Here is an 18482-nt window from a genome sequence, read left to right on the forward strand (position 1 = left end):
TCCACGCTCCCATTAAAGTCAAAGGAACTAGTTTTTTTTTTTCTTAAATCAGTGCGTCTTTTGCCCATGTGAACATACCCAGACCCCTTTTACAATCCAAGATCAGTGGTCTTCAAACCTTGAACCTTCAGCTGTTGCAAAACTACAACTCCTAGCATGCCCGGACAGCCGTTGGCTGTCCAGGCATGCTGGTAGTTGTAGTTTTGCAACAGCTGAAGGTGCACAGTTTGGAGACTACTGTCTTAAAAAGAACATCAAGTGTCATCCTCTATCCTGTGGGGACCAAAACTACAACTCCCAGCATCCTGGGTGTCATAGTTTTGCAACAGCTGGAGCGCCGCAGGCTCTCACAACACTACTCAGTAAGGCTGGGATCACACTACGTTTTGTACTTACAGTTCCCGTATACGGCTGGGAGGAGGGGGGGAGATGCTTAATCGCAGCGCCCGCACTCAGCCGTATAGGGGAACCGTATTTAATGCATGTCTATGAGCCGACCGGAGTGAACCGCAGCCTCCGGTCGGCTGCGTTTGCGGCCATATGCGGTTTCCAGACCGCAGGCAAAAACGTGGTCGACCGCGTTTTTGCCTTCGGTCGGGAAACCGCATACGGCCGAAAACGCAGCCGACCGGAGGCTGCGGTTCACTCCGGTCGGCTCATAGACATGCATTAAATACGGTTCCCCTATACGGCTGAGTGCGGGCGCCGCTATTAAGCGGCCGTATACAGGAACCGTAAGTACAAAACGTAGTGTGAACCCAGCCTACTGTAGTGTTAGGGCATGGTGGCGGCACTCAGCAATAATATGGAGGCAACTAGGAAGAGAAAAACAACACAAATCACATAGGGGGAGATTTATCAAAACCAGTGCAGAGGAAAACTTGCCCAGTTGCCCATAGCAACCAATCAGATTGCTTCTTTCATTTCTCACAGGCCTTCATGAAAATGAAAGAAGCAAACTGATTGGTTGCTATGGGCAACTGGGCAAGTTTTCCTCTGCACTGGTTTTGATAAATCTCCCCCATAGTAAGGATGTGTTCACACCAAGATTTTGCTATGCGGTTTCATAAAAAAAAACGGAAAAAAAACAACGCATGCAACCGTACAGAAAACCGTGCCCATAGACTTCCCATTCAAAACTATATGCACCATAATGTATACGGTTGTCTCTGTTTTTCAAACCATACGGTTTTTTACTTTTTTTCCCAGACAGAAAACCGTGGCCTACCACGGTTTTTGGTCCGGCTGAAAAACTGTATTAAACCGTTTACATTTTTTTTTTTAACATGGGAGTCAATGGGAATCGTACAGAAGCGTATGTGCGTACAGTTACATCTGGTTTTCACCATACGTTTTTTTACTTTGCACAGTTTTTTTTTTTTTTCTTGGAATTTCAATCAAACAAATGAAACTTTATTCTTAATATACTTAATGGAGTGAAAAGTTAAAAATGTACAGTGGTCCCTCAAGTTACAATATTAATTGGTTCCAGGACGACCATTGTATGTTGAAACCATCGTATGTTGAGACCATAACTCTATGGAAACCTGGTAATTGGTTCTGAAGGCACCAAAATGTCATCCAGAAATAGAAAAAAGTGAGGATTAAAGATAAATAAGTATATAACTAATATAGATAAAGCAAATCCTTACATATAAAAGTAAGAAAGATCTGCTGGGAGCTGTAATCGCTGTCTATTTCAGTGTTTCCCAACCAGGGTGCCTCCAGCTGTTGCAAAACTACAACTCCCAGCATGCCCGGACAGCCAAAGGCTGTCCGGGCATGCTGGGAGTTGTAGTTTTGCAACAGCTGGAGGCACTCTCTTTGGGAAACACTGGTCTATGTAGAGGACAGAAGCTTCTTCAGGGTCCTGTACAGTACACAGTGTCCTAAAAAAAAGAAAATGGAGCCGCCCTCACCTGGTGTCCAAAGGAGAAGCTAACCCTGGTACAGGTGAAGAGTACAGAACATGTAATACCTCCCGGTACTGTAGGGGGCGCTACCAGACACCAGTCAGTGCATGCACAGGGGTTTTACCAGTGAAATATACATTCTGATTGGTTGGTTCTTCCAGCCATTGACACGTTTTGCAGATTCCAAAGCATTGTATGTTGAGTCTGGTTTCAAGTTACAATGGTCCAGAAAAGACCATTGTATGTTGAAACTATTGTATGTTGAGGCCATTGTAAGTTGAGGGATCACTGTATACAGTTTTTTTTTTTTTTTTAAACGGATGTAACCGGACATCACTTATCAAACCGTATACAGATAAAAAATTGTACACACGTTTTGATACAGTTTAGGCTGCGTTCACACCACGTTTTTTGCAATACAGTTCCCGTAAACGTTTTCAATGTGAAAACCGTATGGAACTGTATTGAGAACCGTATGCATTGACTCTCCAATGAAAACCGCATGCCAAAAGATGCATCAGGTTGTGTCCGTTTTGCATCCTGTACAGTTTTGTCCGTTTTTTTTCCCCGTACCCAAAACCGGAGCCTACCACGGTTTTCGGTCCGAATGAAAAACTGTATTAAACCGTATATATTTTTTTTATACATGGGAGTCAATGGGAATCGTACAGAACTGTATGTGCGTACAGTTCCATCCGGTTTTCTCCATACGGTTTTTGACTTTGCACAGTTTTTTTTTCTTGGAATTTCAATCAAACAAGTGAAACTTTATTCATAATGGGGTGAAAAGTTAAAAATGTATATATTTTTTTTCTTAAAAAATGGATGCAACCAGACATCATTTTTCAAACCGTATACGGGTTAACATTTGTACACACATTTTGATACAGTTTAGTCAGGTTTTGAGGAATCCGTTTTTTTTTTTTTTTTTTTTTTAATCAAAAACCTGATACAGGAACTGTATTGCAAAAACGTGGTGTTAAAGGGGTACTCCGGTAGAATTATTATTTTTTTTTTAAATCAACTGTTGCCATAAAGTTAAACAGATTTGTAAACTGCTTCTATTAAAAAAATCTTAATCCTTCGAGTACTTATTAGCTGCTGAATACTACAGAGGAGATTCATTTCTTTTTGCAACACAGAGCTCTCTGCTGACATCATGACCACAGTTCTCTCTGCTGACATCTCCGTCCATTTTAGGAACTTTCCAGAGCAGCATATGTTTGCTATGGGGATTTTGTCCTACTCTGAACAGTCCCTAAAATGGACAGAGATGTCAGCAGAGAGCACTGTGGTCATGATATCAGCAGAGAGCTCTGTGTTCCAAAAAGAAAATCATTTCTTCTGTAGTATTCAGCAGCTAATAAGTAGTGGAAGGATTAAGATTTTTTACTAGAAGTAATTTACAAATCTGTTTAACTTTCTGGCACCACTTGATTTAAAAAATAAATGTTTTCCACCGGAGTACCCCTTTAACCCAGCCTAATACATATGACTATGTCTTGATGCGTTTTTTTTTATTGCCATCAAATTGCAACAAAACCACAGAACATGGTAAAACGCATCCAGATCCCAAACAAATAGCACTATACTTGTCATAGCAGAGCTGAATGTGCCACAGGGAGAGCTCTTAGATAATACACAACATGCAGAGGTAAGTGACCGGTCACATGACTAACTCAGCTCTGCTACATCTGTTGTAGTGCAGCCTTAAGTCCACCCCTAGACTGTGTTATGTACACGTGTATTATTAGCCGCCTCTAGGATCAGCCTCCTATGACGTCACAGCCAGTGACACGGGCGAAACCTCCCTCCGTGACGTCACAATGACTCCAAACAGGAAGTGCTGGAGAATCTGAGACAACATAGGAAGTAGAGGAGTGAGAGTAATGTGCCTGTGAGAGGAAGGTAAGGTGTGTGTGCTGCCATACTGTGCAAGCTATACACTGCATACAGTGTGTCATCTCACAGTCATTACACTGTATATACATGTATACACACACAGCTGGTACATTGTGTATTCACAGACATACAGAGCAGTTACATAAAACACACACACACACATCACTGTTACATTGTGTATTCACAGACATACAGGGCTGTTACATAACACACACACACATACATATGTATACACACACAGCTGGTACATTGTGTATTCACAGACATACAGGGCTGTTACATAACACACACACACACACACACACACACACACACACACACAGCTGGTACATTGTGTATTTACATACATACTGTTGTTACACAGGGTTACACTGTATCTCCCGCTTACAGAGCTGTTACATTGTGTCATCACACACTTACAGTTGTTAAATTGTATCATGCATACAGCTATTATAACGTATCACACACATATTCAGAGCTATTTATTACATTGTGACTTCACAGACACACACATGCACACTGTTGTTACATTGTCACATATACATACACACAGGTTCTATTTACACCTGGAGATGTTACATTTTGTATACACACACCTGTTACTTTATAATATCGCACAGTTATATTCATTATGCACCACATGCACACACTGTTACACTGTATCATCACATAGACATTGTTACGCTGTATCAGCTCACACACACACACACACACACACACACACACATTGTTACGCTGTGTCATCAGACACACACATTGTTACGCTGTATCATCACACACACTGTTACGCTGTATCATCTCGCACACACACAGTTACGCTGTATCATCTCGCGCACACACACTGTTACGCTGTATCATCTCGCGCACACACACTGTTACGCTGTATCATCACACACACATTGTTACGCTGTATCAGCTCACACACACACACACACAGTTACGCTGTGTCATCAGACACACACATTGTTACGCTGTATCATCACACACACACATTGTTAAGCTGTATCATCACACACACACACTGTTACGCTGTATCATCTCTCACACACAAACACTGTTACGCTGTATCATCTCACACACATACACATTGTAACGCTGTATCATCTCACACACATACACATTGTTACGCTGTATCACCTCACACACATACACATTGTTACGCTGTATCACCTCACACACATACACATTGTTACGCTGTATCATCTCACACACATACACATTGTTACGCTGTATCATCTCACACACACACACTGTTACGCTGTATCATCTCGCACACACACTGTTACGCTGTATCATATTGCGCACACAAACATTGTTACGCTGTATCATCTCACACACACACTGTTACACTGTATCATCTCACACACACATATTGTTACGCTCTCATCTCGCGCACACACACACTGTTACGCTGTATGATCTCGCACACAACACATTGTTACACTGTATCATATGACACACACACACTGTTACGCTGTATCATCTCACACACACACACACACACACACATTGTTACGCTCTATCATCTCACACACACACTGTTACGCTGTATCATCACACACACACACACTGTTACGCTGTATCATATCACACACACACACACTGTTACGCTATATCATCTCGCGCGCGCACACACACACACTGTTACGCTGTATCATCTCGCACACAACACATTGTTACACTGTATCATCTCTCACACACATTGTTACGCTGTATCATCTCACACACACACACACACATTGTTACGCTCTATCATCTCTCACACACACACACACACACACACATTGTTACGCTGTATCATCTCACACACACACACATTGTTACGCTCTATCATCTCACACACACACACACACACACACACACTGTTACGCTGTATCATCTCACACACACACACTGTTACGCTGTATCATCTCACACATTGTTGCGCTGTATCATCTCACACACACACACACAAATTGTTACGCTCTATCATCTCACACACCCGCTGTTACGCTCTATCATCTCTCACACACACACTGTTACTAGGGATCGACCGATAATTGTATCGGCCGATATTCACGATTTTCTAAGTTATCGGTAATTACCTTGCCGATAATGCGGGCACTTTATATCAATGAACTGCAGCGGCTTTTGCGGGGCCAGAGACCGCCGCCTGCTTCTCTCCCCCTGCCTGTCCTGGGGTCCTGAGTCCAACCACCGCTGCTTCCCTATTGCCTCCCCCTGCCTATCCTCTGGCCAGAGACCGCCTGCGCAGCTGCCCCATTGCCTCCCCCATCCCCAGTTTTATAATGACCTGTTCCCAGGTTCTGCGCTACTTCTGGCTCCTACGAGTGACGTCCTCAACGCGATGTCGCTGTCAGTGGCCCCCGGTTCACAGTGACAGTGCAGGACGCCGCCGGAGCCAGAAGTAGTGCGGACCCTGGGAACAGGTAATTATAAAACCGGGGATGGGGGAGGCAATGGGCCAGAGGCGGTGGTTGGACTCAGGACAGGTAGAGGGAGAGAAGCGGGTGGTGGCGGCGGTCTCTGGCTCCTCAAAAGCCGCTGCAGTTCATTGATTTAAAGCGCCCGCTTTAAATCATTGATCTGCAGCGGCTTCTGCGGGGCCAGAAACAGTTTCAGGCTATACCCGCACACGCACCCTCATTTTACCAAGGATATTTGGGGGGGGGGGGGGAATTAAAATGCATGAAATATCGGTATAAGTTATCGGCCTGAAAGTTCACAGGTTATTGGTATCGGCTCTAAAAAAATCAATATCGGTCGATCCCTAATTGTTACTCTGTATCATCTCACACACAACACATTGTTACGCTGTATCATCTCGCGCAAACAATACATTGTTACGCTGTATCATCTCGCGCAAACAATACATTGTTACGCTGTATCATCTCGCGCACAACACATTGTTACGCTGTATCATCTCGCGCACACAACACATTGTTACGCTGTATCATCTCGCGCACACAACACATTGTTACGCTGTATCATCTCGCACACAACACATTGTTACGCTGTATCATCTCGCACACAACACATTGTTACGCTGTATCATCTCGCACACAACACATTGTTACGCTGTATCATCTCACACACAACACATTGTTACGCTGTATCATCTCGCGCACACAACACATTGTTACGCTGTATCATCTCGCGCACACAACACATTGTTACGCTGTATCATCTCGCACACAACACATTGTTACGCTGTATCATCTCGCACACAACACATTGTTACGCTGTATCATCTCGCACACAACACATTGTTACGCTGTATCATCTCGCACACAACACATTGTTACGCTGTATCATCTCGCACACAACACATTGTTACGCTGTATCATCTCGCACACAACACATTGTTACGCTGTATCATCTCACACACAACACATTGTTACGCTGTATCATCTCACACACAACACATTGTTACGCTGTATCATCTCACACACAACACATTGTTACGCTGTATCATCTCGCACACAACACATTGTTACGCTGTATCATCTCACACACAACACACACATTGTTACGCTGTATCATCTCACACACAACACACACATTGTTGCACTGTATCATCTCGCACACACAACACATTGTTACGCTGTATCATCTCGCACACAACACATTGTTACGCTGTATCATGTCGCACACAACACATTGTTACGCTGTATCATGTCGCACACAACACATTGTTACGCTGTATCATGTCGCACACAACACATTGTTACGCTGTATCATCTCGCACAAACACACACATTGTTACACTGTATCATCTCGCACACAAAACACATTGTTACACTGTATCATCTCGCGCACACAACACATTGTTACGCTGTATCATCTCGCGCACACAACACATTGTTACGCTGTATCATCTCACACACACACACATTGTTACACTGTATCATCTCGCACACAAAACACATTGTTACGCTGTATCATCTCGCACACAACACATTGTTACGCTGTATCATCTTGCACACAAAACACATTGTTACGCTGTATCATCTCGCACACAAAACACATTGTTACGCTGTATCATCTCACACACACAAAACACATTGTTACCGCTGTATCATCTCGCACACACACACATTGTTACACTGTATGATCTCGCGCACACACACATTGTTACACTGTATCTTTGTATCTTCACAATAATATACAAACATACACACAGTGGTTACATTGTATTATCAGACACAGCTGTTATTGTGTCATCACACACACGCAGTAATTATATTGTATAATCACACACAGATGTTACATTGTATCATCAAACACACACACAAGTTGCTATAATTTTTGTTGCCACAGATCTATGCGATTTCTAATTTTTAATACACACTTTTTATGCCCGTGGTGTTCTTTTTAATACGCAGCATGCTCTATAATGTTGTGGTACGGATCACATGTACACATTTGTTTCATGTTTACATCTTTATTTCAGCAACTTTACCAGATCAGAATGCACATAGTTTTTTGTTTTTACAGATGAAAAAAAACTGACAACTTATAACAAAATACAGAATAAATTGCAAAAAAACAAACAAAAAAAAAAAAAATTACAATAATAATAATTGTAGTAATATTAAATATTCATAGTTTATCCATATTTTGTAATACAGAAGTGCGAGTGAGCCGTTATATTGTGTGGTCATTGTCATCACACACCGTTGTTATCATGGTCCTCACTAGAGATGAGCGAACTTACAGTAAATTCGATTCGTCACGAACTTCTCGGCTCGGCAGTTGATGACTTTTCCTGCATAATTTAGTTCAGCCTTCAGGTGCTCCGATGGGCTGGAAAAGGTGGATACAGTCCTAGGAAAGAGTCTCCTAGGACTGTATCCACCTTTCCCAGCCCACCGAAGCACCTGAAAGCTGAACTAATTTATGCAGGAAAAGTTATCAACTGCCGAGCCGAGAAGTTAGTGACGAATCAAATTTACTGTAAGTTCGCTCATCTCTAGTCCTCACACGTACTGTCAGGTTGTGTCATTGCACTGTATTGTCTTTATGCAAACACACATTGTATCATTGTCATCACACGTACTGTTAGATTGTATTGTCTTTAGGCAAACACACTTACATTGTATACACAGCACACGCTCATTGTTTTACCTTCTTGTTCCAATATATCCTTACCTACAGGCAGACATTAGGTCAGTGTTTCACAACCAGGGTGCCTCCAGCTGTTGCAAAACTACAACTCCCAGCATGCCCGGACAGCCAACGGCTGTCCGGGCATGCTGGGAGTTGTAGTTTTGCAATAGCTGGAGGCACTCTAGTTGGGAAACACTGCATTAGGTTATCTACACAGCATATAGGGCATTCAGAAAGTTTTCATACCCTTTAACTTTTTTCACATTTGTAATCTTACGGCCTTGAAAAAAAATCATACATTTTTGCAGTAAGATCCTGAGTAGAGATGAGCGAACTTACAGTAAATTTGATTCGTCACGAACTTCTCGGCTCGGCAGTTGATGACTTTTCCTGCGCAAATTAGTTCAGCTTTCAGGTGGGCTGGAAAAGGTGGATACAGTCCTAGGAAAGAGTCTCCTAGGACTGTATCCACCTTTTCCAGCCCACCGGAGCACCGGAAAGCTGAACTAATTTATGCAGTAAAAGTCATCAACTGCCGAGCCGAGAAGTTTGTGACGAATCGAATTTACTGTAAGTTCGCTCATCTCTAATCCTGAGCAAAGGGTCTGAATACTTATGTCACTGCAAAATTTTAGTTTTTCCTTGTCAATATATTCCTAAAGATTTTTAAAATTCTGTTTTCACTTTATTAGGCTATGTTCATACGGCGGAAATGTTGCTATTCCGCTCAAATTCCGCTTTGCTGCGGTATTTTTGCAGTTATGCGAAATTCAAGCAGAGTTACGGCAGAATTTGACCCTGAAGAGTTCCGCCGAATTTTACTGCCCATAGACTTTAATGGGATTGCACTGTCCCGTTCACACAGCAGAATTGCCTGCGCGACAATTCGGCCACAGGAATTCTGCATTCTGCAAATTTAAAGGGGTGTCAGAAAGTTAAACAGATTTGTAAATTAAAGGGGTTATCCAGGAAAAAACTTTTTTTTTAAATATATATATATATATATATATATATATATATATATATATATATCAACTGGATCCAGAAAGTTAAACAGATTTGTAATTTACTTCTATTAAAAAATCTTAATCCTTTCAGTACTTATGAGCTTCTGAAGTTAAGTTTGTTCTTTTCTGTCTAAATCCTCTCTGATGACACCTGTCTCGGGAAACGCCCAGTTTAGAAGCAAATCCCCATAAACTGGGCGTTTCCTGAGACAGGTGTCATCAGAGAGGATTTAGACAGAAAAGAACAACCTTAACTTCAGAAGCTCATAAGTACTGAAAGGATTAAGATTTTTTAATAGAAATAATTTACAAATCTGTTTAACTTTCTGGCACCAGTTGATTTAAAAAAAATAAATAAATAAATAAACAAATTACACTGGAGTACCCCCTTAAAGACCCGTCTTGAGAACAAATAATTCTGCTGCAATCCTGCTGGAATTCTGCAATTCCATTCCGCAACCTTTGCAGAAATGGAATTTGTGCAAAATTGCGGAAATTCTGCCCTCTGAACATGGCCTTTCAGCGTAATTTCTGTGCACTCAAAACCCAGAATTCTGCCGAAAGCCCCATTGAGTTCCAAAAGATTCCCGCCTAAAATTCTGCAAAATTTTAAGACCGGTTCAACATCTTTGTTGAATTTGAAAAGCTGAATCTCTGCAGAGGAAATTCTGCCGTGTAAATGGAGAGGCGGAATCCCCATTCAAGTCACTTGGGGGATATTCAAAAACGACTGTAATTTCTGTTCCAGAGATATTAAAGGGGTATTCCGGGCAAAAACATCTTATTCCGTATCCAAAGGATAGAGGATAAGATGTCTGATCGTGGGCCCCCCCCCCCCCCGCGATCTCCCTGCAGGAGCTGCATCTCCAGTTTCAGAAACCTCCGGGTTTCCGGGACTGGGGATGTGACGTGACGTGGCATGTCTATGGGAGGGGGCGTGATGGCCCTCACGCCCCCTCCCATAGACATGAATGGAGGGGGCGTGGCGTGACGTCACGTCCTTAGTCCTGGAAACCCGGAGGTTTCCGAAACTGGAGACGCAGCTCCTGCATAGAATGTGGGCGCAGCAGGGAGATCGCGGGGGGTCCAAGCGGCGGGCCCCCCACGATCAGACATCTTATCTCCTATCCTTTGGATAGGGGATAAGATGTCTTTGCCCAGAATACCCCTTTAATGACACTTTTTCTTATTTTTATTTATTTATAAAAAAAAATTTCTTCTCACATTTTCAAAGGTCTCTTGTGCCGTTTGCAAATATGTGAGTTCATTTTTGGGCCACTTTTGCTTTTTTCCCCCCCCCCCACAATTGTAAATTTTAGCACCAAAATTTTACATCACGGAAAATTCTGTTCATAGCATCTCACCTAATATTCCATGATTACTAGTGCCCAGACAAGCGATAACTGTATAAATAAAACATTTTAAAGGGGTACTCCGCTGCTTAGCATTTGGAACAAGCAGTTTCGAACGATGGAGCCGGTGCCGGTAGCTCGTGACTTCATAGCCCTGCCCCCATCATGATGTCATGCCTCGCCCCCTCAATGCAAGTCTATGGGAGGGGGCGTGACAGCTGTCACGCCCCCTCCCATAGACTTGCATTGAGGGGGCGGGGCATGACATCTTGAGGGGGCAGGGCTATGAACAGTTTGTTCCAAATGCTGAGCAGCGGAGGACCCCCAGTGTGCAGTAAATTTTGCGGATTTCCGAACAGAAATTCCGCTGCGTGAATATAACCTTATCAGGTAAAAGTAATTTTTAATTTTTATACAAAATCCACAACGTAACGAAATTGTGAAAGGGTCTGAAGACTGTTTGTGCATATTGAGCCATCTTCCTATCCTAACAGTAGTTTCTATATTGTAACATCCACATCCTAAAGCTGTTTCTCAATCTACAGTCCAGTATTTCACCCCAAACCACCATTTCTGTCTTTTTCTAAGATCCATTCCTGTTGCTGGCACAGAATCTACTGGTGTGAACTGCGCCAATACCTTGGCTGTGTGCCGCCATGTTGGTTCTGATCCCATGAGGGGATGTTTCTGTATTGTTTGCTGTTCCCTGATCATGTGATCACCTCTAAGGCCGGGTTCACACCACGTTTTTGCAATACAGTTCCCATATACGTTTTCAATTTGAAAACCGTACAGAACCGTAGTGAAAACCGTATGCATTGACTCTCCATTGAAAACTGTATGCCAAACGATGCGTCCGGTTGCATCCATTTTGCGTCTTGTACGGTTTAGTGCGTTTTTTTTCCCTCACCCAAAACTGTAGCCTACCACAGTTTTTGGTCTGGGTGAAAAACTGTATTGAAACCGTATGAATTTTTTTTAAACATGGGAGTCAATGGGAATTGTACAGAACTGTCTGTGCGTACGGCTCCATCCGGTTTGCACTAGGGATTGACCGATATTGATTTTTTAGAGCCGATACCCTGTGAACTTTCAGGTCGATAGCCGATAACTTATACCGATATTCCGTGCATTTTAATCCCCCCCCCCCCCCCAAATATCCTTGGTAAAATGATGGTGCGTTTGCGGGTATACCCTGATAAACTGTTTCTGGCCCAGCAGACGCCACTGCAGATCAATGATGTAAAGCAGGCGCTTTAAATCAATGAACTGCTGCGGCTTTTGCGGGGTCAGAGACCGCCGCTGCCACCCTCTTCTCTCCCCCTGCCTGTCCTGAGTCCAACCACCGCCGCTGCCTGATTGCCTCCCCCTGCCTATCCTCTGGCCAGAGACCGCCGCTGCCCCATTGCCTCTACCCCCCCCCAGCCCCCCCACCCCCAATCCCCGGTTTTATAATTCCCTGTTCCGGGGGTCCGCGCCCCATCCCCGATTTTATAATTACCTGTTCCAGGGGTCCGCGCTAATTCTGACTCCGGCGGGTCCTGACCTGTCACTGTGCAACGGGCCACTGACGGTGACGTCACGTAGAGGATGTCACTCGTCATTGTGCAGCGCACAGCAACAGCGCAGGAGCCAGAAGTAGCGCGGACCCCGGTAACAGGTAATTATAAAACCGGGAATGGTGGAGGCAATGGGGCAGCGGCGGTCTCTGGCCAGAGGATAGGCAGAGGGAGGCAATCGGGCAGCGGCGGTCGGACTCAGGACCCCAGGAAAGGCAGAGGGAGAGAAGCGGGTGGCGGCGGCGGCGGCGGTCTCTCGCCCCACAAAAGCCACTGCAGTTCATTGATTTAAAGCGCCCGCAGTATTGGCATTATCAGCAAGGTAATTGCAGATACCGATAACTTAGAAAACCGTAAATATCGGCCGATAATCGGTCGATCCCTAGTTTGCATCATGCGGTTTTTGACTTTGCACAGTTTTTTTTTCTTGGAATTTCAATCAAACAAGTGAAACTTTATTCATAATGGAGTGAAGAGTTAAAAACGTATGTTTTTTTTTCTTAAAAAACAAATGCAACCGGACATCATTTTTCAAACCGTATACGGGTTAAAATTTGTGCAGACGTTTTGATTCAATTTAGTCTGGTTTTGAGGAATCAGTTTTTCATTAAAAACCTGATACGGGAACTGTATTGCAAAAACGTGGTGTGAATGCAGCCTTACAATGGTACCTCGCAGTTGGATTGTTACCTATTGTCTCCCTATACTCAATTGGGAGAGATTTATGAAAACCTGTGCAGAGGAAAAAGTTTCTGAGTTACCCATAGCAACCAATCAGATCGCTTCTTTCATTTTTTGAAAGGCCTATGGAAAATGAAAGTAGCGATCTGATTGGTTGCCATGGGCAACTCAGCAACTTTTCCTCTGGACAGGTTTTGATAAATCTCCCCCTATGAGCTGTGATCTCTATCTGACCTGATATGTAGCAGAGCTGTTACAGTCACACTATAGCAGTGCAGCCCCCCCCCCCCCCCTGCACACAGTAAATATTTGTATAGTCTCATCCCAAACACGAGGGTCCGAAATCTAATGTTTGTCCTGGTTGAGAATGTCAGGAATCCATGTGACACAATGTGACAACCCCGCAGCTGATCGAACCCTTTCACTTCCCTCACAGATGTGTGTCTGCGTGACAATGCAATTTATTAGTGTCTCAAGTGGATTTAAAGGGGTACTCCACTGGAAAACATTTTTTTTTTTTTAAATCGACTGGTGCCAGAAAGTTAAACAGATTTCTAAATTATCTCTATTTAAAAATCTTTACCCTTACAGTACTTATCAGCTGCTGTATGTTCCAGAGGAAGTTCTTTTCTTTTTGAATCTCCTTTCTGTCTGACAACAGTGCTCTCTGCTGACTCCTCTGTCCAATTTTAGGAACTGTCCAGAACAGGAGATAATCCCCATAGAAAACCTATCCTGCTCTGGAAAATTCATAAAATGGAGGTGTCAGCAGAGAGCACTGTGGTCAGACAGAAAATAAATTAAAAAAGAAACAGAACTTCCTCTGGAGCATACAGCAGCTGATAAATCCTGGAAGGATTAAGATTTTTAACCCCTTAAGGACCGAGGGTTTTCCGTTTTTGCATTTTCGTTTTTTCCTCCTTGCCTTTAAAAAAACATAACTCTTTCAATTTTGCACCTAACAATCCATATGATGGCTTATTTTTTGCGCCACCAATTCTACTTTGTAATGACATCAGTCATTTTGCCCAAAAATCTACAGCGAAACGGAAAAAAAAATCATTGTGAGACAAAATTGTAACTTTTGAGGGCTTCCGTTTCTACACAGTACATTTTTCGCTAAACATGACACCTTATCTTTATTCTGTAGGTCCATACGATTAAAATGATCCCCTACTTATATAGGTTGGATTTTGTCGGACTTCTGGAAAAAATCATAACTACATGCAGGAAAAGGTATACGTTTAAAATTGTCATCTTCTGACCCCTATAACTTTTTTATATTTCCATGTATGGGGCAGTATGAGGGCTCATTGTTTGCACCGTGAGCTGAAGTTTTTATTGGTACCATTTTTGCATTGATAGGACTTATCAATCGCTTTTTATAAATTTTTTTCATGATATAAAAATTTACCAAAAATGCACTATTTTGGACTTTGGAATTTTTTTGCGCGCACGCCTTTGACCGTGCGGTTTAATTAACGATATATTTTTATAATTCGGACATTTCGGACACGGCGATACCATATATGTTTATTTTTATTTACACTGTTGTTTTTTTTTTTTTTTTATGGGGAAAGGGGGGTGATTCAAACTTTTATTAGGGAAGGGGCTAAATGATATTTATTCACTTTTTTTTCTACTTTTTTTTGCAGTGTTATAGCTCCCATAGGGACCTATAACACTGTACACACTGATCATTGTTATCCCATAGGGACCTATAACACTGCACACACTGATCATTGTTATCCCATAGAGACCTATAACACTTCACACACTGATCTTTCACATTGATCAATGGTTTCTCATAGGAAACCAGTGATCGATGATTCTGCCGCTTGACTGCTCATGCCTGGATCTCAGGCACTGAGCAGTCATTCGGCGATCGGACAGCGAGGAGGCAGGTAGGGGCCCTCCCGCTGTCCTGTAAGCTGTTCGGGATGCCGCGATTTCGCCGCGGCTATCCCGAACAGCGCCCAGAGCTAACCGGCATGGTTTCACTTTCACTTTAGATGCGCGTTCAACTTTGAACGCCGCGTCTAAAGGGTTAATAGCACGCGGCACCACGATCAATGCCGCGTGCTATTAGCCACGGGTCCCGCCCGTTGTTAGAGGCCGGGCCCGACCCACTATGACGTACCAGTACATCATGGGTCCTTAAGGAGTTAAATAGAAGTAATTTACAAATCTGTTTAAAGGGGTACTCCGGTGGAAAACTTATTTATTTTTTAATCAACTGGTGCCAGAAAGTTAAACAGATTTGTAAAAGACTTCTATTAAAAAATCTTAATCCTTCCAGTACTTATTAGCTAATGAATACTGCAGAGGAAATTATTTTCTTTTTGGAACACAGAGCTCTCTGCTGAATCACAAGCACAGTGCTCTCAGCTGACATCTCTGTCCATTTTAAGAACTGTCCAGAGCAGCATATGTTTGCCATGGGGATTATCTCCTACTCTGGACAGTTCTTAAAATGGACAGAGATGTCAGCAGAGAGCACTGTGCTCGTGATTCAGCAGAGAGCTCTGTGTTCCAAAAGGTAATTAATTTCCTCTGTAGTATTCAGCAGCTAATAAGTACTGGAAGGATTAAGATTTTTTTAATAGAAGTAATTTTCAAATCTGTTTGACTTTCTGGCACCAGTTGATTAAAAAGAAATGTTTTCCAGGTGAGTACCTCTTTAAGGCAGTGTTTTCCAAACAGTGCTCCTGCAGCTGCTGCAAAACTACAACTCCCAGCTTGTTGTAGTTCTGGTCCCTACAGGATAAGGGATGACTTTTGATGTCAGGACAACCCTTTTTAATAGCTCTCTCTTCATCCAGGACAGTGGTCTCCAAACTGTGGACCTCCAGCCGTTGGCTGTCCGGGCATGCTGGGAGTTGTAGTTTTGCAACAGCTGAAGGCACACTGTTTGGAAAACACATCTTTAAAGGGTATTTCAGCTGAATACAGTAAAATCCTATTAAAGGGGTATTCCAGGAAAAAACTTTTTTTATATATATCAGCTGGCTCCAGAAAGGTAAACAGATTTGTAAATTACTTCTATTAAAAAATCTTAATCCTTTCACTACTTATGAGCTTCTGAAATTAAGGTTGTTCTTTTCTGTCCAAGTGCTCTCTGATGACACCTGTCTCGGGAACCGCCCAGTTTAGAAGCAAATCCCCATAGCAAACCTCTTCTAAACTGGGCGGTTCTCGAGACACGTGTCATCAGAGAGCACTTAGACAGAAAAGAACAACCTTAACTTCAGAAGCTCATAAGTACTGAAAGGATTAAGATTTTTTAATAGAAGTAATTTACAAATCTGTTTAACTTTCTGGAGCCAGTTGATATATATAAAAAAAGTTTTATCCTGGATAACCCCTTTAATCCGACATCCGTAAGAATAGGTAGGTGAAGGACTACTAGAAGTTTTGGTCCCCATAGGATAAGGGGTGACTTTTGATGTCAGGACAACCCTTTTTTAATAGCTCTCTCTTTATCTAGGACAGTGGTCTCCAAACTGTGGACCTCCAGCTGTTGCAAAACTACAAATCCCAGCATGCCCGGACAGCCAACGGCTGTCTGGGCATGCTTGGAGTTGTAGTTTTGCAACAGCTGGAGGCACCCTGTTTGGAAAACACTGCTTTATGAGGTATTTCAGCCAAATCCTCATCCGTAAGCATGGGCAGGTGCCAGAATATCAAATTTTATGGAAGATCGTACTACCGCACTAATGTATGTACGTCTTGCAAACATAAATGGGGTAAGACGAATGGAAACCGCACGCGATCGAAAGGCGTTATTAAATTATAAACTATGCCTAGATCAATAGCACTAGCAAACACATGAAACTTTGCAATATATCTTATTAGATGAAAATGCTTCTTTCCCCTGTTCACAAGCTTCTTCCTTCTTTGCTGCAGTTTTTGCCACAATTTTGGAAATGACCCCCAGTGTGTGAATTGGAATGGGGCGAGGCTTTATTCAATGCTGTTCTGGATCCAGTTAGATCAGAAAATTGGTCCAGTAATCTTCTACTTTCTTGATTTTGCGTCGAAAATTTCCATATTTATGGCCACAATAGGAACTAGGCGACCAAAAAATCGCTACATTGCTCTGTGTGGATCGGGCTTCTTCAGGGCTAAAGTAATTGAAGGGAGTCACAGTAACTAGAGATGAGCGAACTTACAGTAAATTTGATTCGTCACGAACTTCACGGCTCGGCGGTTGCTGACTTTTCCTGCATAAATTAGTTAAGCTTTTAGGTGCTCCGGTGGGCTGGAAAAGTTGGATACAGTCCTAGGAAAGAGTCTCCTAGGACTGTATCCCCTTTTTCCAGCCCACGGGAGCACCTGAAAGCTGAACTAAGTTATGCAGGAAAAGTCATCAACTGCCGAGCCGAGAAGTTCGTGACGAATCAAATTTACTGTAAGTTCGCTCATCTCTAACAGTAACCCCCGACCCAACCAAAATCCTCCATAAATACTTTGCTAGTTTAAAGAGGCACTCTGGGAATTATTATTATTATTATTTTTTTTTCTTTCTTTGGTTATTTAGTGCAGCATGGGCTATTATTAAAGAATAATGTAGAGGTTCTTGTGTATGTCATGTGCTTACCTGTTTTCGCTGATGTAGCAGGCATGAGATTGGCTCCATGTTGGTTTACAATTCCATTGCTGAAGAGAATCTCTAATGCAGCCTACATTTCCAATGAATCCTCTGGCTGAGGGTGTAGCGTTTGATCACTGATCCTGGTCCTGGCTGCTGGTGCTGGAGTTTACCCAGTTGACCTCATTAGACCTATAAGTGGGTTGGGGTCAGTTCACATTATGTGCAGCTTCGATGTGTTCTCTTTTTCAAAGTGCATTTTTTTTTTTTTTTTTTTTTAAGAAAGGAGGCAAAAGTGATTTGACCTATAATCACAGTTGAGGTGTTTTTGTGAAGATTTTACATCTTTAGGCTGTGTTCACATGTTG

General features: G+C 42.7%; 1 protein-coding gene across 2 annotated transcripts in view; it reads left to right on the forward strand.

The window, feature by feature from the left end:
• Positions 1-3683: 3683 nt before the first annotated feature.
• The window catches only part of ZFYVE27 (zinc finger FYVE-type containing 27), a 116520-nt gene continuing 101721 nt past the window's right edge, over positions 3684-18482 (forward strand). Inside the window, exon 1 of one of the 2 annotated variants that reach the window (XM_056529759.1) lies at positions 3684-3826. The gene's annotated coding sequence lies outside the window, so the exon portion shown is untranslated. The remainder of the gene's footprint in view (positions 3827-18482) is intronic. The other variant, XM_056529758.1, reaches the window with a different exon arrangement.

This window comes from Hyla sarda, chromosome 7 (genome assembly GCF_029499605.1).
Source record: "Hyla sarda isolate aHylSar1 chromosome 7, aHylSar1.hap1, whole genome shotgun sequence".
In the NCBI taxonomy this organism is placed as follows: Eukaryota; Metazoa; Chordata; class Amphibia; order Anura; family Hylidae; genus Hyla; species Hyla sarda.